We start from the raw sequence: 26,645 nt of genomic DNA, 5'->3' as shown, positions 1-26,645 counted from the left end.
AGGAATTATTTATGCCTCTTCCAGGTAATAATTGTTTTCTATTACAAATTGGAGATTTGAAAGAAAATATAAGAATAGTAATTTTTCATACAATTTGTTTCTTCAGTGGGCTTTTTTTTTTGACCAGGCTTGAAATTTAGTTAGTTTGGAGATCTCCCTGTTAAGGAAACTCCCTTCACCAATGATGGATACCTTTTCTTCAATTTATAGTCTTAGAGACTGCCTGGGGTGCTGGGAGGTTGGCTTGGCCAGGATCACAGAGCCAGTTGCCAACTTGAAAATGCAGTACAGTGCCTTACTATAATCCTTCCTACTCCAAACTTTTCCACCTGCTGGTAGGCCTCTCTTCAAGCTTTGTGTCCTCATACTGTCCAAAAACATAATGTTCCCAGAACATAAATACAAATTAAAGAGCTCAATAGACTTTAGTCACCTGGCAAGGAAACCTAACCACTTTTTATAACATTGTTTCTTTAGAGAGATGTACTCCTGGTACCAAAACAAGCAATTTAAAGATGAACTTCTTGTGCAAAAAGTCATTGGTGAATTCCTAATATTCACCACCCCTCCTTAGGGACACAGGAGACACAGTTATATATTTCCACCGAGAATTAATGATATACACCCAAATTCTTTACATAGGTTTTCTTTATATAGATTTTTCATTGCAATTCAAGCAAAATCTAAGACTGGTCACAGATCTCACATTCACTCATTTCTTGAGGTCTGCTCTCTTCTAGCCCTTATGGATGAGTTTTTGAGCGCTTAAAAAAATAAGATGACTTCTAGTGAAGGTAACCTTAGGAGCTGAAGTCAATGGATGGAGTGACAGAGACACTGAGAAGTAAAATCATAGAAGGTTAGAGTTGCAAAGGGCCTTAGAGATCATGCAGCCCAACAATCTCATTTGATCACTGAAGAAATGCAATTGTTTTTACCCCAAATCTGCTGAGGTTCAATATTTTCAGGATATTCCTAGCCATGGGACCACTGAAATGACTGGCAAGCTGAACTCTACTCACTGAATAGAAATAGTTTAGAGATACAGAAGAAGAAAGAAGAGGGAGTTCAGAATTACAAAGGAATCCATAATGGCTCCTATACAATATAATTCTGAACAACAATCCTAAAGATATGAAAAAGAAAATTATTCCTGGAAAAAACTAGAAATAGAGTACTAGTAAATTTCTCTTCTAATCATCATAATAATGATAACTGGAATTTATGTGGCAGTCTAAGACTTACATAGCCATCGTAGCCAATTTTGTACTTGGCATCTATTATCACATTTGATCATCATAAGAACCCTGTGATGTAGGTGCCACAGATCTATTTTTAGAGCCAGCAGACTTTGGTTCAAATCCTGGCTGTGGCAGTTACTACTTGAGTAACCTCAGTGAAATCACTTAATCTCTTTGGCTCTCAGTTTTCCCATCTGTAAAAATAAGGCAGTTGAACTAAATAACATGTGAGGTCTTTTTCCACTCTAAATTTTATAATGAGGCAACTGAAACTTGGAGAATGTGACTCCTTTTGCTTGTCATCGCACAGCTAATGTTAGAGGTGAGATTCAAAGCCAAATCTTCCTGACTATAAACCCAGTATTCTTTCTCTTCTACCCTCTTTTTACTCTGCCATCTTTTTACTCCACCATGATACCCCCGAGTCCTGATGTGGCCCAGTGGAGCCTACTCTGCAGCCCCAAGAGAAGAACAAAGGAATCATATTGGAGTTCTGACCAAGAGAAAGAGGAGAGAGGCAGAAAAGAGAAAGAAAAGCTATGTTTTACTCCCACTAGAAGGAAAAAGACTGAGCCAGCTTCACTCCAGGAGTCCTTTGTCTTTAAGGCCCATCTACTTATTCTCGTCAAGTTAAGAATATATACTGTCATCCAGGTCTGCTGAGCTCAGCTCAGCTCTCCGGAGGGCTAGGGGGAGGTAGCATTATACCTTTTACAATTCAAGTCGGTAGAGTTTTTGACTTATTTTCTAAGGAAAGCATTAGTTTTGAAACTATATTCAAGGAAGTCCTGCCCTATTCATGACAAAAAGCTGCCTTCTTTAACCTGTTCACGGGAATTACTGGGAAGCATAAATCCGAACCAAGGATATCCTGATCCGTTAATAAGTGAAAATCCACTTCCACAGCCTTATCACTCTGAATGCTCTTGCTGAGATTATTTTTGGTTTGAAAATAGAGATTGGGAGGCAAAAAAGGTGGTACAGTGGATATAATGTTGGAGTCAGGAACACCTCAGTGCACTTCCTGCCTCAGACACTTACCAGCTATGTGACTTAATCACTTAAATCACTCTCCCAGCCTTAGTTTCTCCATCTATAAAATGGGAAGAATGACAGTCCCTACCTCACAAGATTGTTGTCAGGGTCAAATAAGATAACATGTAGAATGCTTTGCAACCGTTAAATGATGGCGATGATGATGATAATGACAATGATGTCCTCATTTCCAAATTTCCAGAAGAATGACTGGGTGCCAGCTATTAATTATAATGTTACCAAGGATAACTGAGCAGACACGTTTCTAACAGAGGCTTGGAGGGATGAAGGGATTTGTCCAAGGTCACACACAGGTAGTTAGTGGCATAGAAGGGAGTAAAAACCAGGTTTCTGGACTCAGTTCTCTTTTCACTGACCCTTCTGCCTAACAGGAGAGGACAGGCATAGGGAGATCAAAAGATCCCTCCCCCGTGCTTGGAGTTCTCTCCCTCCTCACCTTCACCTCCTGATTTTCCTCACTAATTTTAGTTCTTAGCTAAAATCGCACATTCTGTAAGAAGCTTTTCCCCATCCTTCTTAACACTAGTGCCTTTCCTCTGAGGCTGTCTCCATTTTATATCCTGTGTGTATCTATTTGTATACGGTTGTTCTCCTGTTGTCTCTACCGCTAGAATGTCAGCTCCTTGAAGACAGGGATTTTTTTTTTTACCATTCTTTATATCCCCAGCATTAGCACATTGCCTAGAGCGTATTAAACACTCAGTAAATGCTTGTTGATAGACTCACCCAGGGATTGAATTAGACTTTCAGTGGATTTGGGTGGCTAGCTGTGAAGTGAGTACCAGTTGTCAGTATCATTTTATTTTTATCAAGTGATTTTCTTTGTGTTTAGCTTTTGACTAAAATTTCTAAATTTTGACTAAAATTTCTAAAAGGTAACTTAGTATTGACTTTTTTTTAAAGTAAGTTACTTATGGGGCTGCTAGGTGGTGCAGTGGATAGAACACTATGTTTGGAATCAAGGAAGATTTATCTTCCTGAGTTCAAATACAGCCTCAGACACTAGCTGTATGACCCTGGACAAGTCACTTAACCCTGTTTGCCTCAGTTCCTCATCTGTAAAATGAGCTAGAGAAGGAAATGGTAAACCACTGCAGTATCCTTGACAAGAGAACCCCAAATGGGATCACATGACTGAAACAAATGAAGAACAACAAATGGCTTATGTTGGTTTATGCCAGGTATCAGGATCATGAGTGCCACTTTGTGTTTGGCCTCCTAGCCTTGGCCTCCCATTTGCAGAGCATTTGCTTAAAGAATTAGTGAATTAGAAGGCACAATGAAATCATTTATTCCAGCCTCTACCTCTCAGTAAAACTGAACCTAAACTAGCAACTCACTTACCTACCTCCTATTCTTTAAGATGCTAATTGTAGGAAATACCACAGGTTCTTAGTGAACACTTGCATAGATCCTATTCTAATGCTTTGTCATATAGCCTTCGTTCTCAAAGGTTGTACATAAGCTCTGGGAGATTCTGCTAAACCAGAAAGGCTTCTCAGGAAGAGCACCTCAGTTATCCATGAACCAGCTTGGTTTGGCACAGGGAGATTTATCACTAGGCCACTAGCTGATAAATTCTTTTGGCCATGGAAATTCATGAAACAGTTGGGGAAAAAAAACCCAAGTATATTTATGAGAAGTGATCCAATGTAGCATGCATTGTGTTTAAGCAATTTCACCGATGTAGATTTTCTACTTATTTTGTCCTTTTCTAAGTATTTTTCCTCATAACTTAAGCATTAACTGATTTACATTTGATTTATATAGCTATACATTCCTGGTGTCCCACAGAGATTTCAAACTTGTCACTTCGGAAGGGTATCTCATACCTTCCTTGATGGACTGTTTCAGTTTTTAAAGTTCCCTTCCTCGTCCCTTCTCCTCTTTCTCTGCCCTTCCCTGCTACTGACCCCCTACCACCACCATTTTTCTTACATATGCTAAGGCAATTTCCTCTTCTATTCTCTCTGAAAATGAAGAACTGGTAATAATGATTTTTCAAGACAGTATTAAATCATCTTTTCAGTGGTTAAAATGGTCATATGCTTTGACCCAGAGATCCCACTGTGAGATGTATATCCCAGGGTGATCAATGATTAAAAGAAAATTCCTATCTGTAGTAGCAAAGAACTGGGAACAAAGTGGATACCAAATAATTGAGGCATGGCTAAACAATTTGTGACACATGAGTGGCCTCCAAGGTCACATCCAGTTCTAAATGTATGATCCTATGATGATTCTGTACTGGGGCTTTAAAAAGCTTTGAAAATGATGAATTCAGAAAAGCATGGGAAGAAAAGTGAAACAAAGAGAAGTAAGCAGAACCAGGAAAACAATATATACAATAACTACGACTATAGAAATGGAAAGAAAAAACAGTCAAAGCTGAATTCTGTGAAATTATCATGACATAATTTGGCCCTAAAGAAAGAGACATAAGAGTGCACCTCTATCTTCTTTGTATGAGTGGTGGGGGGACTGAGGATGTAATACTGTGCATATAAAGCTAGACCTGCCTGTCAGGGTTGTTGTGAGGATAAAATGAGATAATATTTATAAAGCGTTTTGCAAACCCTAAAGCATTATATAAAGACCAGCCATCATTATTATCACCTGGCAGTAGATTCTTGGTTAGTTTTGCTGAACTTTCCCCCCCCTCTTTTGATTTTTTTTGTTGTTTTAAGAGATGGCTCTCTAGAACACTGAGAGGGAAGGAATTCGTAGAGAAATGTAGTTGATGTAAAAACAGAAGATTCAACGTTTTAAAAATTACCTTTTTTTCCCTTTTAGGTTATCTGCTTGTGACCTCTTAATCTTTCCAAATGTAATCAACAAAGATGTGGACTTGTGGGCTACAAATAAGTACATTAAGCTCTATAAATGGCATTGTTGGTAGAGTTTGTGAAGCTGTTGTTAATTTTGCTGAAATGTAGGTAGCAAACAAGGCCAGGGAGGAGGCTCAGTTGGATACTTTTGCTGGTGCTATCTATAGATTCTTACATGTTATGTGTTCTTACATGTTACATGTTCTTACATATTGTGTGCTCTTCCTACTGTTTGCTTCCATTTCCCCCTTTTGCAAAGCGGAATTCTTATAATTCCCATGTCAGTGAAAACCGTTCCATTTCCTCCCCCCACCCCCTTATTAGCCTGTATTATAAATTCTCAGAAACTGGCACTTCGCTGGATTTTTCTTTTGAATGTCTTTAATTCACTAATTTGTATCCACCCCCTCTTTGTCTAAATTTAATCCTCTTCCAAAAGCACTATGAATAAAGAGAGCCATAATCACTCTTGATTGTTTCCATTTATCTGCTTATTATCATGCCCCAAGAAATTTGCTACATTTCTAAAAGTTACTTCTGATATTTAACTCCCTGCTGCCCCAGTGTGCACTAGAGTACCAGCAGTGAGGTGGTGCAATGGATAGAGCACTGTGCCTGGAGTCAGGATGACCTGAATTCAAATCTTGCCTCAACTACTCACTTACCTGTATGACTCTGGGCAAGTCACTTGACATTTCTGGGCTTCATTTTCCTAATCCATGAAAAGAGGAGATTGGGTTCGGTGGCTTTTAAGATCTTATTTTGCTCTGAATCTATCATCAGTCTTACTGTTTGTTATCCCCGAAGACACCTATGATGGGGTGCTTGTGCTTGGACCCTAATTCTAACGTCACATTTCCCCTTAGCCTCTACCTGGGTGCCTGTACCTGTGGCAGAATTCCAATTTCAGAACACATCCAGTTCTCAAACATCCTTTCCCAGGCAGCCTCTCTAGCTAAAGGGCAGTGTGCCCCCAAATTAACTCTGCTTCTTCCTTAGTAAGCAGCTATGCCCAATTATAGATTGATTCAGGTGTTGATAACTGACCACATACTGAGTCTTACATGTATCCTAGACATAGTTCAAATGTATACTCCCTTACATTAATCTTGACTAACAAGGCACTTGATGGAACCTAGCCAGCATCTCCAGCCAGCCCTTAACTCCTGATGACTTAGTGACGTTACACAGGCAGAACCACACCCCCGGGTAGCCCCGACCCAGGCAGAGGCTAAGGGGAAATGTGATGTTAGAATTAGGGTCCAAGCACAAGCACCCCAAGCATCAACCTAGACTACTGAAGAGTTAAAATTCTCCCTAATGCCATGGCTTCTAATGAGCAGAGATTTGACTCCTTTCTTTCCTTCTTTCCTTCTTTCTTTCTTTCTCTCTCTCTCTCTCTCTCTCTCTCTCTCTCTCTCTCTCTCTCTCTCTCTCTCTCTCTCTCTCTCTCTCTCTATCTCTCTCTCCTTCCCTCCCTCCCTCTCCCTCTTCTTGTCTCCCCTCCCTCCTTCCCTACCTCTCTTCCTTCCTTCTTTCCTTCCTTCCTGGAAGATCCCGATAATGTATGAGATATCTCTTACATGTCTTTTATGGCTTTAAAAGTTTGTAAAGTCATTTTCCTTATGTATATTTTGTATCTCCAATTAGATCCCCCTAAACTTCCCTTACTCCCAGAATTCCCAGCCCTGGTTGCCCTCAGTAATTATATGCAGCCTATATTTCAGACCACCAGATATTCAAAAAGAAGGAAAGATTTACATGGTGATAGCAACTTTAAAATAACCTGAATTGGGTTTCAGTCCACTGCTTCGAGGCTTATGCCTGACTGCCACTGTATTCTGGCTGCAGAGGGCGCTCAATAACAGTCTTAATTGATTGGCCAGAAAGAACTAGGCAGGAGGAAGATGGAGACCTGCATAACAATAATGAGATGGCTTTCCTTTAAAAAAAAAGTTCTTTTATTTTTAAAATGTGAACATGGGCAGGTTTTTAAAAGAACGAGCCATGTTTTCCATTTTTTTCCTCTAAAATCTACTAGGATCTTAAGAAAAGGAAAAATAAAACTTTTTTTATTATTTAGAGTCCATCTGTTATTTAAGTTACAAGCTATGGCATTTTGAACTTTACTTCCTGTCTTTTCATTTAAAATGAAATAAAAGGTATTTTCCAGGAATTGCCTAAGTCATAGAGGGAGGGAGGGAACAAACAGGAGCAGATTATATTCACAATTTCCTTATGTTTATGTTTATGTACAAAATGTGTCCATGATGGAGGAGATACTATTACTACTGATAAAACAATTCTCTTGCCAACGAGGAAAACTCATGAGAAAACATTAGTTGGGCTCCGTAAATATTTTTTACAGTTCTTATGTCTGGACACTAAAGGGCAGTGTAACACTGGAAATAAAACCAGAAAGGAACAGTGAGCATTTTTTTACCTTAGTTATCATGCATGATTTTGCCATTGGTTAATACCCCAAATAAGAACAAATACCAGGATATCCAATCTTGACTGCAGAACTGAACATTAAAATTTCTGCTTTTCATTCATATTTGCCTGATAAGAAAGGCATTTTAGTTATAAATATACTCAATTGCCCATACAGTTGTCATAGTTTAAAAATATTAAATTGCTGTGTTCTGTGACAATACCTGCTTAGAGCTCATTTCTTTTACAACCCAGGACTCTGTGATTGACATGGACAAATGGATCAGTATCAAGGGGAAAATTCAGTCATCTAGTTGTCAAGATTTCTGAAAAGGATTGTTTATTTTCTGGGGATGTGAGCAAGTGATTTGTATTGTTTTTATATTTATTTTTGTTAGTGACAGTTGTATTGTGTTCTCAGAACAGAACTGAAGAATGCCTGGTATAGGCAGAGAGGATTATATGCATATATATTAAATATTATAATTATGTTATACATGTAGTATATAATTATATTGTACATATATGTCTTATATATTTATACCTGATGTTCAAACTGGGCTCATGTTTAACCAAATGAGGTGATTGATGTCAAGCACTTTATAAATCATAAAATGCTATGTAAAATGCCAGTTATCATTAACATTATCTTTTTAGAATAGTGTGTACCAGAACCTGTGTAGTGTTCCAATGCAAACCAATTATATGAGAAAGACAACTTCTGTTGCCTTATTTTAGGTGTTCTGGGACTGGTTTTTCTGAACTTAATTCTTTATATCTAAAGTGAGAGGCATTGTGGGATAGTACCTAGAGAGCTGGCTTTACAGATGAAAAGACCTGGCCAGGTTCAGGTTTTGTCAGAGCATACGTAGCAGTGTGACTGTGCTCAAACCACTTGACTTCTCAATGCTCCAGGAAACTCTTGAGTACAGAGAGTTGTGCATGTGCCTTAGGAGAAGGAGTTTCCATTTGGAATGTTTCATATATTGATGAAATTATAGAACTAAACACTCCCCTCACCCCTTACCCACACACTCACAAAGAAACTGAAGTAAATGTTTTATAGTGTTTTTGCATGTACTGTTAAAGTCACAGTCCAAATGTCAGATATTAATGACCTCTGGTACTTAATATTAGCACATTGTTATAAGTCAGCTGTTAATATATGAAAGCATTTTCATCCCAAGTTGTTGCTACGTATATTAAATATTTTTTGATTCATGAGTATTCATAAAGCTTAGAACACTTTACAAATGAGTTGTCAATATTGGGTCCAGTGCATCAAGCATCTGTGGTTTTATAGGTATGGGGCCTTCCCTTTCCAAAGCTGACCACTAGCCTTTAAATTCATAAACAAGTCTTAAGAGAGTGACTAGAAGACTCAGAAAAGGTAAGTAGCTTGTCCATGGTCACACAAGTAATCAGTACCTCAAACAAACTTTGAGCCCAGGCCTTTCTGACTCCAAGTCCCACACTCTCTTCTATACCTGTACATTTCCATTGTTGTTATTATTATTTAATATTAAGAAGAGAAGTATCACTAGCATTTAAGTTTTTTCACAGAATCCCTATGTATAATTTGTGCAACAGTTATATTCCACAGAAGAAAGTCTGAAAAACATTTATACTCATCATTGATCTAGTGAAATTATCTTAACTCAGGTCAAAAAGCATTTATTTAATTTATTTATTTACCTTTTTTTCAAGGCAATCAGGGTTAAGTGACGTGCCCAGGGTCACACAGCTAGTGAGTATCAATTGTCTGAGGTCGAATTTGAACTCAGGTCCTCCTGACTCCAGAGCTGGTGCTTGATCCACTGTGACACCTATCTGCTCCTTCGATAAACATTTATTAAGTGTCTGAGATATCTGTGTGTGTGTTTGTATATATGTATGTGCATGTGTGTACACACATGTATATATGTATGTGTATACACACACACACATACATATTCAGAGCCCTTCCTGGAGGAAGATAAAAGTTTGAGTAAGACATACATCAGTACTTTATTCCACCCTTTCTAGCAGTGCCTCTTTTTTTGTCTTGAAACCTGAATGAATTACTTTTATGTAATTAATACTAGCTAAAGATATTTTGAATATATGATAACAGCTAGGTGGTACAGTGGATAGATTGCTGGTCCTGGAGTCAGGAAGACTCATCTTCCTGAGTTCAAATCTGGTCTCAGACACTTACTAGCTGTGTGACCCTGTGGGACCCTGTTTACCCTAGCTCCTCATCTGTAAAATGACCTGGAGAAGGAAATGGCAAACCACTCCAGGTATCCTTGCCAAGAAAACCCCGAATTGGGTTATGAAGGACACAACTGAAATGAATGAACACTCATGATTACTGGAACATGATCTATATGCTCTAATCTGAAGTCTGAGCATTCTTTCCATATTACTCCAGGCTATCTCAGAATTCAGTTCCAAATCCATCAGATTTGTGCTCTTTTTTAGAGAATCATGCATAGTGTGCCCGGTTGGTTCTCAACGCTTGTTGGTAATGCCTCCCCAACATCTTTACAAGCTCTTCTCTCCTCCCTATCAAATGACAACTATGCTATTAAGTCCTTCATCACTATCCATTTGGACTATTACAATACCTTCCTAACACATCTTTATACCCCGACTCTCTCCCTTCTTTCATCCGTCCTTCGTACTATGGCCAGCCTTAGTTTCCTGCCATAGACCTAAGCACATCATTCCTTCATTCAAGAATCTCACTGTTGCTTATTCCTTAAACTCCCTTGTCTGGCATCTGACTGTCCTTATTTCAGTGTATTATTTCCATCCCCACATTCTGTGATTTAGTTAAATTGGACTCTTCTGCCCCACAGATATGTTCTATAATTTCTCCTATGCCTTTGTTGAAAGGATTTGCTCTGCCTGCAAAAATTTCCCATTCTTCTTTACCAGTTCCATTCCTGCCCCTCTTAAAATGCCTAACTCAGATACCATTCTCCCCTTGTCTTCTACCATGATCTCCCTTGGTGGTGACAAATTTCCCTCTCAGACCTCATGTAGCACTTTGTTTTACAATACTGCATTTATCCTGTGATATCATTCATTATATAGTGTCCGGGTCACATTCCGTGTTAAGTTCCATGAGGACTAGAACTGTCTTTGTGGTTCACTTGTTTCAGTCGTGTCTGACTCTTTGTGAATCCATTTGGGTTTTCTTGGTAAAGACATTGAAGTGGTTTGCCATTCCCTTTTTCAGCTCATTTTATAGATGAGGTAACTGAGGTAAATGGGGTTAAGTGACTTATCCAGGGTCACATAGCTAGTGTCTGAGGCTGGATTTGAACTCAAGAAGATGAATCTTCCTGACTTCAGGCCCAGCCACCTAACAGTCCTTAGGGCAGTACCTTTGTGAGTACCTAATACATTGATTTGCACATAATAATTGCTTAATAAATGTTTGCTGAATGAATTCTTACCTTTGGTCAAAATCAGTTTTCTTTATCAGTAAGCATAAAGAATGGTGTAGTGTATAGTAAACAGGCTTCGGAATCCATAAGACCTGAGTTCACATTCTGACCACTGAGACATCCTGGCTCAGCAACCTTTTGTGTCCCAGGCAAATCTCTCAGACCATGAGTTGCAGCAAAGTTGCCTATCTGCAGTGGTACAGAGAAATTCCTTATCAGGAATTCTTTACACTAATGAAGTCACAGGTCCAGACCAAAAATACATAGAAGAAAAAAGTGAGAAATAAGATAAGCAAATAACTACCGATTCAAAACTCACTTCAGAATTGCAGGGGCTACCACAAAAGAAGAGAGAGGGAGGGAAGGGGGAGAGGGGGAGAGATTGTTTTGGTGAAAACATTTTTAATATTTATCTACTCAGCTTTAATCATGTCAGATCCTCAAACGTAATGGAAAAATATTATTGCCGAAAGTGAAATTTCACAATAGCTGAATCATTGCAATGACTGAATAGCCCTCAGTGGTAAGAACAAAGAAATGGAGCCAAGTTCAGAACGCATTTAGAGATAGAGGCCTCCCTGTCTAAATGAGTAAATTAATTTTTGGCAGGAGGCAGCAGCATATACATGCCAAGTTTTGACTGGAAGCAAATTATAATGGCCAGGTTACTAATTGAGCAAAAAAAAGGGAGGTAAGTGATAAATGTGGTCACCTGCCTCCACTGAGCACTGGTTTTTTACAACCACATTGGAGGGTCACTGAGGATAAAAAGGGTGGCTGATTAGCAGCTGCTAGGACCGTATTGTTCAGACACTGGAATTGTTAATATTCAGCAGGTAAAATGACATATTTTCCTTACCTGAGCACGGGACTAGGTGAATGGTTTTTATAGGTTTCTTCCCCGTTACAATGCCCTCTTTTTTGTAACATTCCCTTGAACTATTCTATTGAACTGATGAGTATAACCTTTCAGCAGGGGATAGCATAGCATTTCAGAGGCTGTAACATGACCAAAGACACTTGGTAAAGATACAATGGCTTTGGGGAGTTTAAAACAAAGCCATCACTACAGAACCATGTTCTTTTTTTCATTTGTAGAGGGCACTCTTGTAAAGGAAATGCCATTGGAAGAGGCGCCGTTGGAAACCTGGAACAGCTTGGTGATGTAATTGTCACCATGGAGATCTCATTCCAAGGAGAGGGAATGAATTCCACGCAGCTCGACTTTAGAAATGTGTCAATAGCAGATGCCTTTATTGCCTTTGTCTGACTCTCCGCCCTGGCAGGGAAACTTGAGCCGGAAGCAAAGGCGAGAGGAAGTACATATTTGTCAGTAGTGAATTATTTTTTCGTAAGCAGCTTAGTCTCTTGGGATAAATGTGTGTAATGACTGATTAATGAAATAGGTAAGAATAAAGAGTTTCACCAGAGACAATTAGAGAGATGGATAGATATCCTTTCCCTGGGTCAGGAGAAATCATTCAACTTGCTTTTTTATTTTTTTAGATAAATGTCTCATTTTAGAAAAATGTTCTTCCCATTATACACTATTGTATTTGGTAAAGAAAGTGACTGGTGATTGCAATTTGTATTTTATATGAAATAATGTATCACTTTAACTGGAAATTTAGTGCATACTTAATTATTAGTATACATATTCATGAACTAAAACATTCTCATAATGCTGAATTTTTAAAATCTTTACTACAGTGCCATGTAAGAGAGAGAATATTTTAAAGCTCTTTAAATTGCCAGCTATTTCATTTATTTATTTATTTTTCTGTGCCCATGATTATATGAGCATAGGGAGATCTCAGTGAGGTGACTCAGTCTACCACAGTAGATGAGCAGCTTTTCTGAAATTAGAGAGTTGCCTGGTTAGGAAAAGAGCTTGGAGTCACAAAGTATTTGTCAGAGCATATGTCTTCCCTTCTCTGAGACCAGTTCTTTATCTATTGTGCCATGTAGCCTGTTTTATAACACTAGTCAGATGGACTTGGGCTTTTATTAATTTGAATATTTCCTCCAGTGATTTCAGATCACAACCTATCCATGCCTCACCATCCAATGGGGCTCTTGTCCCTGTCTTGCCAAAAGCTCATCACAGAAAGTCTAGCTGGTATGCTTTGGCCTCGTCTCACTTCCACATCAAGACATATGGAGAATACTGATGAAATATGTGGGCTGTCCCCTCCATTTCTCTCACTCTCACCATATGATCAGTTCATCTTCTTTTTCTTTCATACATTTCTTTGATGCCATTCTTTAAAATGCTCCCTCTTTGTAATCCTTTGTTTATAATGGGTTGCAGCCTGTTTGTACCCAGCATGCAATTTTCCTTTGACCTTTGGATTACTTTCAATTTTGATTCTTCAGAGACCTTATAGACTTCTATAACTTGAAGCTGTACAACATTAGAAGTATGTTGGTCTTAAAAACATCTTCAAGTAGAAGCTTATGGTCATCAAAAGAACTGTGCAATTTCTCACATCTTCCACATGTTCAAATCTGGGCCCAACTCCTATCCAATGAAATGTTATTTCTTTCCTTTAGATGCGTAAACCAGCTCCTCCAAATCCTTATCTGTCTCTCCAAGGCTAATCTGTAAGCCATCCTTGCGTTTAACTGCAGTGTTCCTTCTGCTTTCTAGTTTCAGTGTAGAGAGAACACAAAAACTTAGGAAATTCATTTCCTCCAGTCCATTCATTGGTTTCTGGACAAGAAGCTTGTGTTGAAAGTACCCACAGCTAAGCTTATGCTTATAGATGGCCTCAAAACTTTGATTCTTGGGACCTCTACCCCTATTTCTTCCATAGTCACTGCAGAAGTAGAAGAGAACAGTAAAGGATCGATGGACCGATGGTCATTTTGTGGGTTTTGTCGTTGTTCTTTTGAGGTCACACAGAAGTAAGTGGCTGTTTATTAGAATGCTTCTAGTCCAGGACTTCCACCCTGCCCCCTTCGCCCCCTTTTCTATTATATTATTCTGCCTTTCTGGAAAGGCATTTGAAGGGGGTGGTGGGGTATGGAGGCTGGGACTCCACCCCAAGAACACCTTGGTCCTCCATTGGCCATTTTGTTTTTTGCATTATTTCATGTGTTATCATAGCCATCAAATTCTTTACATTGGTTCAGAAAACTGTTTCCTTTTCTGTGAAATGGAGATATTGGACTAGATGAACTCCAAGATCCCTTTCATGAAATACAATGAATGGACATTTTATTGTTAAAATGTCATGTAATTATCCAAGTGTTTAGGAAGGACTGAAAGATAATAAAATGGGGTTGGGGTGCAGCATGCTTGAGTAGAAGTCCTGGATTTTAATTAGAGGAGATGGGTTTAAATTCCAGCTGAGCTGACATATTTTTGTGATCTCCAGCCAGCCACTTGATCACTCTAAGCTTCAACTTCCTCATTTATAAGGGAATTGGACTAGCTTGCTTCCCGTTCTCAATCTGTAATCCCGTGATCCTTGAAAATGAGAAACACTTAAAATTCAGTTCATTTCAGCAAACATCTATTAAACTAGATTTGTGTACTATGGTAAGTACCAGGGACCTAAGGACAAAGTGTTGGCCCTCAAGGAACTTACATTCTATTAAGATATTACAGTAGACACATAAATTAGAGTAATACAAGGAAAATTGAGGCCAAAGAGAAAGCTTTTTAAACACATCATTTAGGGGAACAAGGAAGGGATCCCAGGCTCTTGAAGAAGGAAGATAAAGTTTCTGAGAAGTAGGGATAAGCAGAGAGTACATTCCCAACAGCCTATTAGAATGTATGAGGACCAGATATGGAGTATTGAGTTCAAGGAATGATTATTACATCAGTTTAGCTAGAATTCATGAAGGAGAGTGAGGTGAAATAAGGCAAGCGAGGTAAGTGAGGGCCTGATTGTGGAGGCCCTTAATGTTGGGCTAAGATTATATTTTAAGCCTGTAGGTAGTTGGAAGCCACTGGAAGCTTTTAGTCATGAGAAAAAGCACACTAAAAATAAAGTTGTTAACTTGAAACTTCCTCTGTCATGTTTCATGGTTTCCCAGTTCCATTTGCAGTATAGCACCTTGTTTGCCAAGCTGACAACCTTAGAGGAACTAAAGAATACTGATGGAAATGGATAAGTCACTGCCAGCTTCCTTGGATCCTGAGAAATGGGTCACCAGTTTATAAAACGGGCTGTTAACATCAGAAGGAAAATACACTTGCAATGGGTTTAACAATAACATTTTGATAGAAGGCTAATGGAAATTAGAGAACTGAATGAGGCCATCTTCCAAGTGCCTCACATCCATGTGTAGGCAAGTGGCATTAGACTCCCTGAGGCTCCTCACCTCAAATCTCATGGAGAATTATGAGTGAAAGCAGGGCTGTTCTCGCCAATAGTGACAAATCCCATCGAGATTAGACTGGAAGGACCACAGAATGTGTAGAATCATGGGCTCGTAGCTCCAGAACTGGAAGGAATCTCAGGGGCTGTGTAGTACTTCTTCGTTCTGATGAGGAATTTGAGGCCTGGGGAAGCAAGGAAGCCTCCAAAGGTCACAGAAAGTAGTAAGAATGGAAAGTGGTATCAGCAAAGCAACTGCCTTTGTATCAGGTTTTATTAAAACTGAATCCTATTACTGCACTGTACCAAACAGGTATGTTTAATTGTCAGTTTTCAAAAAAAATTATCCAAAACAGAAGTTTAGTATACAAATTTGCCAACAGAAGTTTAGGTAGAATTTAATGAAAATTGTGTCAAAAGGGATATTTTTCTATTTCTAAAGCAGTGGCACCAGAGAATAAATGCTATTTATTGTCTTGCCATAACTGTGAATACAAAAGTAATTCTTAAGTAGTCGTATTTTATAGGTTTTCAGGCTGTTGGGCTAATTATTCTTTAGGGTTTCATTTTTATTTTATTTTATTTTATTTTTGATAAAGAATACTTTTTATCCAAACACTTTGGAAGGTGATTTGGAATTATACACAACTGTACATACCTTTTGACCCAACAATCCTACTACTAGCCATATGCCCCCAAAGACGTCAGAGATATGGGGACAGGACTCATAGGTCCAAAAATATTTAAAGTAAATTTGTTGTCTTTGTTGTTGAAGCAAAGCTCTGGAAACAAACCAGTTATGCATCAGTTGGGAGATAGCTGAATAAATAATATTACATGAGTTTAATGGAATATAATTGTGTCATGAGAAATGACAAAAGGGACAAATTTAGTGAAACCAGGGGAGACTTAGGAACTATTTCAGAGTGAAATGAGCAGGACCAAAACAATCCATACGCTAACTACAATAATATAAAGGAAAACAATTTTGAAAAATTTAAGTAATTCTGATCATGACAGTGATCAATCATGAAGGATGATTAAGCATGATTTCTACCTCCTTGGAGAGAGATGATGGACTAGAGCAGTGGTGGGGAGCCTGTGGCTTTGAGGCCACATGTGGCCTTCTAGGTCCTTGGGTGTGGCCTTTTGACTGAGTCCAAGTTTTACAGAATGAATCCTTTTATTAAGGGGATTTGTTCTGTGAAGTTTGGATTTAGTCAAAGGGCAGCTCTTGAGGACCTAGAGGGGCCACAGGAGGTCTTGAGTCCACGGATTCCCTACCCTTGGACTAGAGGTACAGAATGGAGCGTGCATTTTCAGACATATCCAAAGTGTGATTTAAAAAAAAATTTTACTTATTGGTAATTGTTACTTATTGGTAACAACCAATAGTCGTTGTTGGTGGAATGGGTAGGTAGTGATAGTGATTCATAAAAAGGAAGAAGAGAAAAAAGAATGTCAATGAACTATGAAATATTAACATAATACACAGAAGAGAGCAGAAAGAAGTTCAGAAGTCATAGGCAAACATGTCAGTGTTAGTTAAATCCCATGTATACCTAAAAAATAAGGTGTGCATAACAGATTTACATTCTCACATACAATTCTTTTTTTGCCCTGTTCTTTGTATATGGAAACATTCCTGTTTATTGATGTTAAAAAAGAAAAAGAAATAAAGAACACTTCCTGCCTATTGATTAGAGGGTTGATTGAGGCTGTAAAATGATAGGGCCCTGGTCACTTCAGATCTAACAGAAAAGTCAGCCATCTGAAGCATGATATATTACCTGGTGAATTTTCATATAATCAGTTTGTCTTAGCTGAAGTAATGCACAAAGCTATAATTCCTTTGATTCTAGTTCTTTACTGTGGCCACGCTACCCTCCCCCCACCCCAGCTCCCCCACCTCCCACTGCCCGCATGCAGACATTATTAATCAGTCAATAAATATTACATGTCTGCTAGATACAGAGCACTGTGCTAGGCACTGTGGAAGGATTCAAGGATGTAAGCCATGCACACTGATCCCTTGAGAAGCTTATAATTTTGTGGGAAAGAAAAGACATTTGCACCGAGTGCTTTGTATGTGCAGAAACTTAGGGAAGGTTTCCTGTAGAAGGTGAGATTTTAGTTGGGATTTAAAAAGAAACCAAGGAGGTCAGTAGTCCAAGCAGAGGAGAATGTTCCAGGAATGGAGAATAGCCAGAAAAAATGGCTGGAGCCAAGAGATGGAATATCTTGTCCAGTGTCCATTCTTGTCCAAAATGGCCAGTGTCACTGGACTAAAGAGAACATGGTGGGCAGTAAGGTGTAAGAAGACTGGCAAGGTAGGAGGGAGCTAAGTTATGAATGGCTTTGAATGCCAAACAGAGTATTTTGTATTTGTTCCTGGAAGCAACAGAAAGCCACTGGAGTTTATTCAGTAGGGAATGACATGACAGACTCTGCACTTTAGGAAAAATCATATTAGTGGCTGAATGGAAAATGGATTGGAGAGGGAAGAGACTTGAGACAGGCTAGCTCACCCGCAGGCTATTCGTGTCAATCAAGACATGAGGTGATGAGGACCTGCACTAGATTGGTGGTAGTGTCAGAGGAGAAAAAGGGGACTGACTGTTCAAGAGATGTTATAAAGGTGAAGTCCACAGGCAATACCTTGAATATGAGGGGCAAGAGATAGTGAGGAATCCAAGATTTGCAAGCTGGAAGGACTGGGAGGTTGGTGTTGCCCACTACAGGAATGGGGGTGGAGGGTTTAGGGAGAAAGATGATGAATTCTGTTTTGGACACATTGAGTTTAAGATGTCTGTTGAATATCCAGTTCAAGGGGTCTGAAAGGCAGTTGGAGATGGGAGACTGGAGGTCAGCTAGAGATTGGAGCAGGAAAGGTAGATTTGAGAATCATCAGCATAGAGATGGTAATTAAATCAATGAGAGCTGAGATCACCAAGAGAAGTAGTCATGGAAGCCTTTTATGGAGGAGGGAAGATTTGAAATGGGCCCAGAAGAATGGAGAAGATCTGAAAATGTAGAATGTTTTTCTGCAGTTTGTTGGGGTGTGTGTGGAGGTTGGAGGGGCATGTGGTAAGGGACATAGATGTTTGGCTAGTTAGGCTAATCTACTTGGCGGAGAAGGTTTAAAAAAGTTTGAATTGAAGAAAAGCAGTATAGTTGGGAGAATAGGTTGCAGTGAGATTGTAAATTACCTGGAACACCTGAGGCTGAACTTGAATTTTATTCTGTAGAAAAAGGGGAAGCCATTGGACTTTATTGAACATGAGAATGGTTAAATTGAAAATGTTGTTGTAAGAAATATTAACTGGCAAGTAAGTATTGGGCAGGAGAATTAGCAGACAAATTAGGGAGCTTATGCCAGTGGACCCTGAGGTGAAAAGGAGCTGAAATAAGGTGCCAGTTGGGAAGATGAAAGGGAAAGAGCAAATGCAAGAAAGAATTTCCTGGACTTGGTGATGGCTATGGAGTATAATAGAGTTCGAGAAGACTAAAAATTATGTCATCCTTTATTAGAAATAAGAATCCAGGAGGAAATCAATTTAGCTTTAGATATGTTGAAATTAGCATGGTAATGGGGTGTACAGGTATAACTGTTCAGCAGGAAAATAGGCCTAGAGGGTGAGAGTCTGGAGAGCTGACAAAATTAAAGCCTAAAAGCTGTAAAGTTTTCTGGTGGAGAGAAGCCTAAGAGACCAAAGAACCAACCTTGGCCAATGTCCACATACAGGAATGGGAAGAGAAAGAGAAATTATGCAAGGAAACCAAGAAGGACGGTTGGAGAAGAAGGAGAGCTTGAATGTATCCCTAAGCATCCCTAAGGCCAAGGTGAAGGAGCATTTCAACAGCACAGGAGTGAAATCTCTAAAGCAGACTAACTTTTTAAGGGACAAGAAGCACTTTTATAAACATTCTTAGTATGCACATTCATACCATGCACACTTTCAAAGGATTGAAGATAGATTTATGCCAACTTTAAATGTACTTGTCTCTACATTTTTATTATTTTGCTTTTTTTTCCTTGTGCCAAAGAGAACTAGCTCCTTATGAACTGGAGTTTATGTTTGTGAGGGGATTCTCTAGCAGATCACCAGTCTTTTCTCACTCTGTCCCTAAGTGATTTGATCCTTTTTCCTCAGAAAGAGAACAAAGAACCATCAACCAACCCCATGTAGTCAGATACCGGGAATCTTTTATTCTTGTAGACAAATTTTGAGTATCTTTTGTCCTTATGTTAACTACATTTCCCCCTATAGACTTTCTCCTTTTTTCTCTGAGAGCTGTTCCATATAGCAAAGAATTTTTTTAAAAGAAAGATAAAGGAAGAAGAGAAAAAAAATCAGCAAATTCACTTGGAAATGATGTGCAGTGTTCCATGCCCTACCCCCCCCTACACACACACACACACACACACACACAGACACACACACACACACACACACACACACACACACACACACACACACAATAGGGAAGTTTAGGGTGGTGAGACTAGGAACTTCTGAAGTCATCTAAGGTCTAAGTATTCATTTCTTTCCCTGCTAACAGAAAGCAAAGTCAAATGACAGTACAGAATCAGTAAAAGCATTTAATGGGAACATAAATAGAAACATAAAACAATGGAAACAGTCTCAGCACCCACTTTTAATTCTTCCCAGCCTATCCCCGGAAGGAAGCTTCCCTCTTCCCGATTCATGCCTGTGACTAGGGAAACAGGGTAAAATCTCTGTAGCCTGGCTGCTAGGACACTCCTTCATGGAGCCCAGATGTCTACCTTATGAGTCAGGATGTCGAGATCGTCATTTACTCCCACTTGCTCTCAGCCACCCACCAGTGTTAGCTCCCAGGCATCACTCCACCCCCAGGAGCCTCCCTCCCCAGCTTCTACCTCACACTGGCAGACCCTAGCAATTTTTGCACCTCTGCTGGTTTACAACATGCTCCTTATGGTTTGGCCAGCAGCCTGCCTCTCTCTAGTGTGTACTGACCTCCATTTCTAGATGGCTCCATCACTCAACTTTTTTGCTGTGTCCACCATATATGGCCAAGATCTCTCTCTCTCTTTTCTCACTGTGACATTCCCTGTCCATTCAGTACTACATCTCACAGGAGTTTTAAATCGACCTGCTATCAGGCCAGACTTTTGGAGGCCTCATGGAAAATGTGACTCCTGTTTGGACAGACTAGTATTTGTAGTGTTGTAGGTATTCAGTTCTTTACATGCTAACAAAAAGCAAAGAAGGGAAGTGATTACATTTGCCCTAATCTAGCGCTTCTTACATTCAAGTTATAGAATTCAATACAATATACTAAAGCAGGGGTGGGGAACCTGAGGCCTGGAGGTTACATGTGGTCTTCTAGGTCCTTGGGTGTGGCCTTTTGACTGAGTCCAAGTTTTACAGAGCAAATCATTTTATTAAGGGAATTTGTTCTGTGAAATTTGGATTCAGTCAAAGGGCCACACTTGAGGACCTAGAGGGCAAATGTGACCTTGAGGCCACAGGTCTGTTCCTCACCCCCCCTCCCATCCTCCCCCCGGCTAAAGAATAATTGTTGTTTCCAGAAGATCCTGACTATAGTGCACATGTCTGGCCTGGGAACTTGAGAGAGGACTCCAGGAAGCTCCTTTTGCCATTAGCCCACTATTATAAAGCATTTATTAGATTACCTTGGAAGGCAAAGAAATCCCAGACCTGAGAAGGAGATACTGATTGAGACAAGAGAGAATGTAGGTAAGAAGCAGATGGAAGAATAGAGGCTGCAAGCTTAGGGGGGGATTAAGAAAGAATCGCCAAATAGAAATCACTAAGCAGCCTTTGGACTATAAGGTAAGAGGTGATAGGGCGCCTGGAGTCTGAGCCCTGATTCAAAGCTAGGTGTTCAATTCTTTGTCCTTAACACACTTTTGATTATTAAGCCCTTAAAGACTACAGCTTCTTTTTCTTTCTGTCCCCAAAGTACCTAGCAGAATGTATTGCACATAGTAAATGCTCCATAAATATGATCACCTGGTGGGTCAACCATGTCCATACCCTGGGGCGATCAAGAAGGATGAATAACTGAATTTTGCCCCTTAGAGGTAATTCTTGAAATTCCAGAGTGCTACAAAACAACAAAAACACAATAAAAATGTTTATTAAGTGCCCAGTATATGTAGGGGGGTTGAGAGAGATATACAGCTTAGATAAGACACAGATAACAGTCTAGTGGGGAACTGAGGCCAACACAGATAGCTATTATAAATCTATTAACATTACAGAACATTGTGCTCTGTACTGTGGGTGGGTAAGTAGGTGCGAAAGCCCTTGAGAAAAGTTGACAAGTGGGAATAATTTTGAGGGACCTTTCCCTCAAGGCACTCTCTTTTCCATGCAAGTTTGAGTTTAGAAGTTTAAAGCACTCAGAAACATCTTGGGGCTATGTTTAAAGTCCCAGCTGCTACTTCTAATTCAGAAAAGTGTGATTGGTGACAACATGATGAGGGCTTGATTTCCCAGGGCTAGCCTCTTCTATCTTGCCGGCCTCCTTCCACCCCACCCCCTAACGTCACCGCCCCCCCCCCCACTTGCAAATACACAGGCCTTTCCTTTCCTGTGCCTAGACACGAGGATTTCTATTTCTCCCTTTCATTATCAACTCCAGACACACTCAGGCTCCAAGCCATCCTTTCTGTTTTTACAGAGCAATATTCACCGGCTAATTCATTGTGAAAGTTGTTGAATCAGATTGATGTGCAGAGGAGAGCTCAGGTCTATCCAGCCCTCTATGTAGTCCTTTTGTTGAATAATTATCCGTCTCCATCAATTTTCTTCATTTTTCACTCTCTCAGGCATTCCAAACTCTACCAAAACTTCTAAACTACCTTCCCCCCCAAAAACAGGACAAGTTGCCCACCTAGCACACATACTAGTTGTCAAAACTGAGATGTCTGGCCACCTTATCCAAATTAAAATCTTTCCTCAGCACATCGGAGAGGCCCCCTTCTGCTCAAACCTGACATCTTTGCTCTTCTCTCCCCACCAGCCCCCAATGCCTCTAAGGGCTTCTTGCACCTGACACCTATGAAGTTGACATTTCATTAAAATGATAGGTCAGGTACCCTATCATTCCACAGAATCACTAATGGCCCAGAAGTATTCTTTACCAAATAGCACATTTTATTTTAAAAATAATAATTTGCCAATGCAGCATTTTGGAAAAATGTCAGAGTTAATCAGCATTAGACATGATATAGGTATTCAAAGGTAGCATACATAATAACCTTACCTAAAGGACAACTTCTTGGATTGACTGCCCAATGGACAATATCTGCCGTATAGGATTTCTCACTTAAACAGAATTTGAGTCATCCACATCAGAAAAGCAACAGTAATTAAGGTACAGAAATAGTCCCAACTAAACTGTATGCTGAAACAGAACTCATTAAAACAAGCTTCTGATAGTGACATAACCATCCCTTGGTGTTCCTTAGGTAGCCAAACAGTGGCTTAAGAAAAGTCCTTAACCTGTATTGTCAGCAAAGCACCTCACATATGTTGTGTCATTTGATTTGAAAAGGCCTTATAGCCAATGGATTATTAGAGTAAATGGGATGCAGGGAAGAACTGTTGATTGAAATGCACAGATAATTCTAGAACCTAAGTTTAGCCTTGTTTTTCAAACTGTACTCGAACAAGCCTTTTTCCAGAGCAAATTGTTAGGGTGCTTGTCATTCCCTAACTAATACCCAATTTGGGAAATGTGAGTTTTTTGTCCTCTCTTCCTCTGCCCATCCTCCCTTGTGGGAAGCTAGTGAGCTGTGAAGGGCCTAAAAGGGATGAAAGAAAGTAAGAAGGAAGCAAAGATCAGAGGAGTTTCTAGTTAGTTCACAAACCAACAAGTTCATGTCGTTAAAATCAGAGAGGTAGATAGGGGTTTTTTGGATCTCAAATAATATTGTCACAGATCATTGTTCTTGGAAATAACAGTCTTCATATTTATATACTAGATCTCAGCATTCTTCGTAATATCTTTTTACAATAGCTAATATGTGTGTGTGTGTGTGTGTGTGTGTGTGTGTGTGTGTGTGTGTGTGTGTATAGAGGAGAAGGAATTGGCAAACCACTCCATTGTCTTTACCAAGAAAACCCCAAATAGGGTTGTGAAGACTGAACAATAAAAAGACTGAACAACAAAAATACAGTGTCTTAAAGTTTACATAGGGCTTTGCACATGTCATTTCATATGATCTTCACCGTGACCCTTTGGAGAATATACTAGAGGTATGACTATCATCACCATATTACTGATAAAAACAGCCTTCGCTCACTCCTAGTCATACATCTGGTATCAGTGTCAGAATTTGAACCTGGCCCTTTCCTACCTCTGAGTCATTCTTCCACTGTAGCATGTTGTATGTTTCCACTATACTATGCTTTCATGAACATAGGATTCTTGAGATAGTCAAATCTATCCTTTCCACTGCATCAGAACTAAAGCTGAGAGAAAAAAATGTTTGAGTATATATACAAGAATATTTATGGCAGTTATTTATCATCATACCAAATACTGGAAACCAAAGAAAGGGGCACCTCTGAATTGTGGAATCACTGAAAAAGTTGTGTTATATTAATGTAATGAGATATAGGGTGTCTCAAAAGTCTTAGTATAGTTTTAATTTATTAAAACTATCAAAGCTATGAACTACACTAAAACTTTTGAGATATCTTGTGTTATTGTGTCTTAAAAAATGACTAGGGGACAGCTAGGTGGCGCAGTGAGTAGAGTACCAGCCCTGGGGTCGGGAGGACCTGAGTCCAAGTTTGGCCTCAGTCACTTGACACACTTACTAGCTGTGTGACCTTGGGTAAGTCACTTAACCCCAATTGCCCTGCCTTCCCTCCTGCAAAAAAAATTACTGGAGATGGTTTCAGAAAAGCCTAGAAAGACATGTATGAACTGATGCAGAATAAAGTAAACAGACAATATTGTGAAGAAAAACAACTTGGATAATCTTAAACTGTGTGCATTGCCCTGACCAACCATGATTCTAGAGGACAAATGATAAAGTGTGCTACCCACCTTCTGACAGAGATGGTAGACTCAGGGTACAGAATTAATTACACATTTTCAGACATTTATGAGAACTTATTTTACTTGACTATGCATATATGTTACAAGGGTTTTGTTTTTCTTTCTCTTATTTGGCGAAGGGAAGTTGAGGAAGGAAAATAGGGTAGTGATTAATGATTACCAAAAAAGAAAGAGAGAGAGAGAGAGGGCTCATTGAAACTTTTTAAAAAATACACAAAAGAAAACAGAAGGAAGGCCAGAAGGAAATACAAATAGGTAGGACAGCTTTGAAAGTTTCAAGGTGAATTTATTATTTACTTAAAAAAGCAAATTGGATATGATAGAGATTATCTGAATCACATACAGCCCTTCTTTCTTTTATTTTTTGTATATGGAAATGCTCATTTTATGTGGTCCAAAAACCGGGGAAAAAAAGATTCCTTTTTCACCAAAGAAAAACAAACTAGTCATAAATATAAACCAGCCAAGCTATTCTGTGCTATTCTTAAATTTTAAGGAGACTCCATCTGCAATACAACGTGATCTAGGTTTTAAAAACCATTTATGTTGAGAAGGTTTTCCTTGCATTTGATTTGTGTTTTTTCTTGCCATAATTTAATTTCTTTGTTCTATTTTTATTCACTGTGAAGATGGAGAAAGGCTGATTGAAGCCTTCTTAGAAACTTATCTTAAAATCAGTTTTGGGTCATTTCTCATTAGCATAAAATAAAAACAGAGTTGGCTCTGATCTAGTTAGGATTTAATTTTTTTTTAAATTTTAAAATGTGGGATGCTTCCTTATTTGTAAAATGAGGGAATTGAACCACTCAGTATCCTCTAAGGTCCCTTCAGCTCTGGATTCATGGTACTATCATCCAATGGTCATGCTGAAAGGCTTATCCTTTGGAGAAAATGATACTTCCTATTGCATAATTAAGCCATCTTCACATTAGGAACCATGGGAATGTATCTAAATTAAATCAGTATGCATTATCAAATTTTTTATACATGATTATGGTGTCGTAAGAAATATTTAACTAAATATTTTTGAGATCATTTTAAACAATTGTTCAAGGCCTTTAATGTTATCATTGCCCTTGTGGAGACAGAGCAATACCTTAGTTCCTTCTACTTCCTATTAAGTCTCTGATACTGTCCTCACATTGTCATCAAGTCAGTGCCCCCAATGTGGGACAGAAGTACAAAACTCACAATGTGCTTTACAGGTAAAGCTATAGCAGAAGGGACTGATGACCACAAGTTGAAAATTTCACACCCCACAAAAGCTTGTATTTTGCTGCCATGACCTTATATGGTATAATGAAAAGAGCTTTGGAGTCAGATGATCTGTGTTCAAATTCTGCCTATGATGCTTCACTATCTCTGTGACCCTGGACAAGTCCCTTAAACTCCTTGAACCTCAGCTCCCTTCATTTATAAAACGAAACGGTTGAACCCGAGCACCTCTGAGACTTTTCCGGCTCTAGAGTTATGATCCTGTAGTCCTAAACAGATCATCAACCTGATAATTGAAGGCATTCATTGACAATGTGTGAAAAAATGAGCTTGAGATAGCTTAAGAAGAAAGAAGAACCAGTGACAATTCCAATGTCTTGTAATATCATTCATATTGTAAAGAATGCAATTATTATACACCGTATCTACAGAGAGTGACATCTCTTCTTTAAACCTTAGGATCTCGGAATGTAGAGTTGGAAAGAACCATTGTCATTATTGTTCAGTCATTTTAGTTGTGACCAACTCCCATTTGGAGTTTCCTTGGCAAAGGTACTGGAATGGTTTGCCATTTCCTCCTCCAGCTTACTTTGTAGATGAGGAAACTGAGGCAAACGGGGTTAAGTGATTTGCTCAGGGACACACCGCTAGTAATGTCTGAGGCCAGATTTGAACTCATGAAATTGAGACTCCAAGGCCAGGAGTCTAGCCACTTTGCCACCTAAGTGATCCTGGAAGGACCTTAGAGATCATCTATTCCGGGACTCATATGTTACAAGTGAATTAAAAAAACAAAACAAAACTGAGGTCCACAGGGTCAAAGTGACTTAAAGGTAACTAGGTTATAAAGGACACGAGATCAGGCCCTCTAATTCCAAACAGCTATTGAGTGTCAGGCATTATGTTCGGGTATACAAAGAGAAAAATGATAAAGTCACTGCCTTGAAATGAAATTCTTTTTGTTTGTTGTAACTATTTCTCCTAAACAAGAATTATATATCTATAACTTTTTGGACC

The 26,645-nt window shown here is 39.1% G+C and overlaps 1 protein-coding gene across 3 annotated transcripts in view; it reads left to right on the top strand.

The window, feature by feature from the left end:
* Nucleotides 1–26,645, top strand: part of DCLK1 (doublecortin like kinase 1) — a 431,729-nt gene that overhangs the window by 201,134 nt on the left and 203,950 nt on the right. The gene's annotated exons all lie outside the window — the stretch shown is intronic.

Source organism: Trichosurus vulpecula, chromosome 2, assembly GCF_011100635.1.
Source record: "Trichosurus vulpecula isolate mTriVul1 chromosome 2, mTriVul1.pri, whole genome shotgun sequence".
Classification (NCBI taxonomy): Eukaryota; Metazoa; Chordata; class Mammalia; order Diprotodontia; family Phalangeridae; genus Trichosurus; species Trichosurus vulpecula.
The sequence above is the reverse complement of the archived record's forward strand: the minus strand, read 5'-3'. Positions and strand labels throughout refer to the sequence as shown.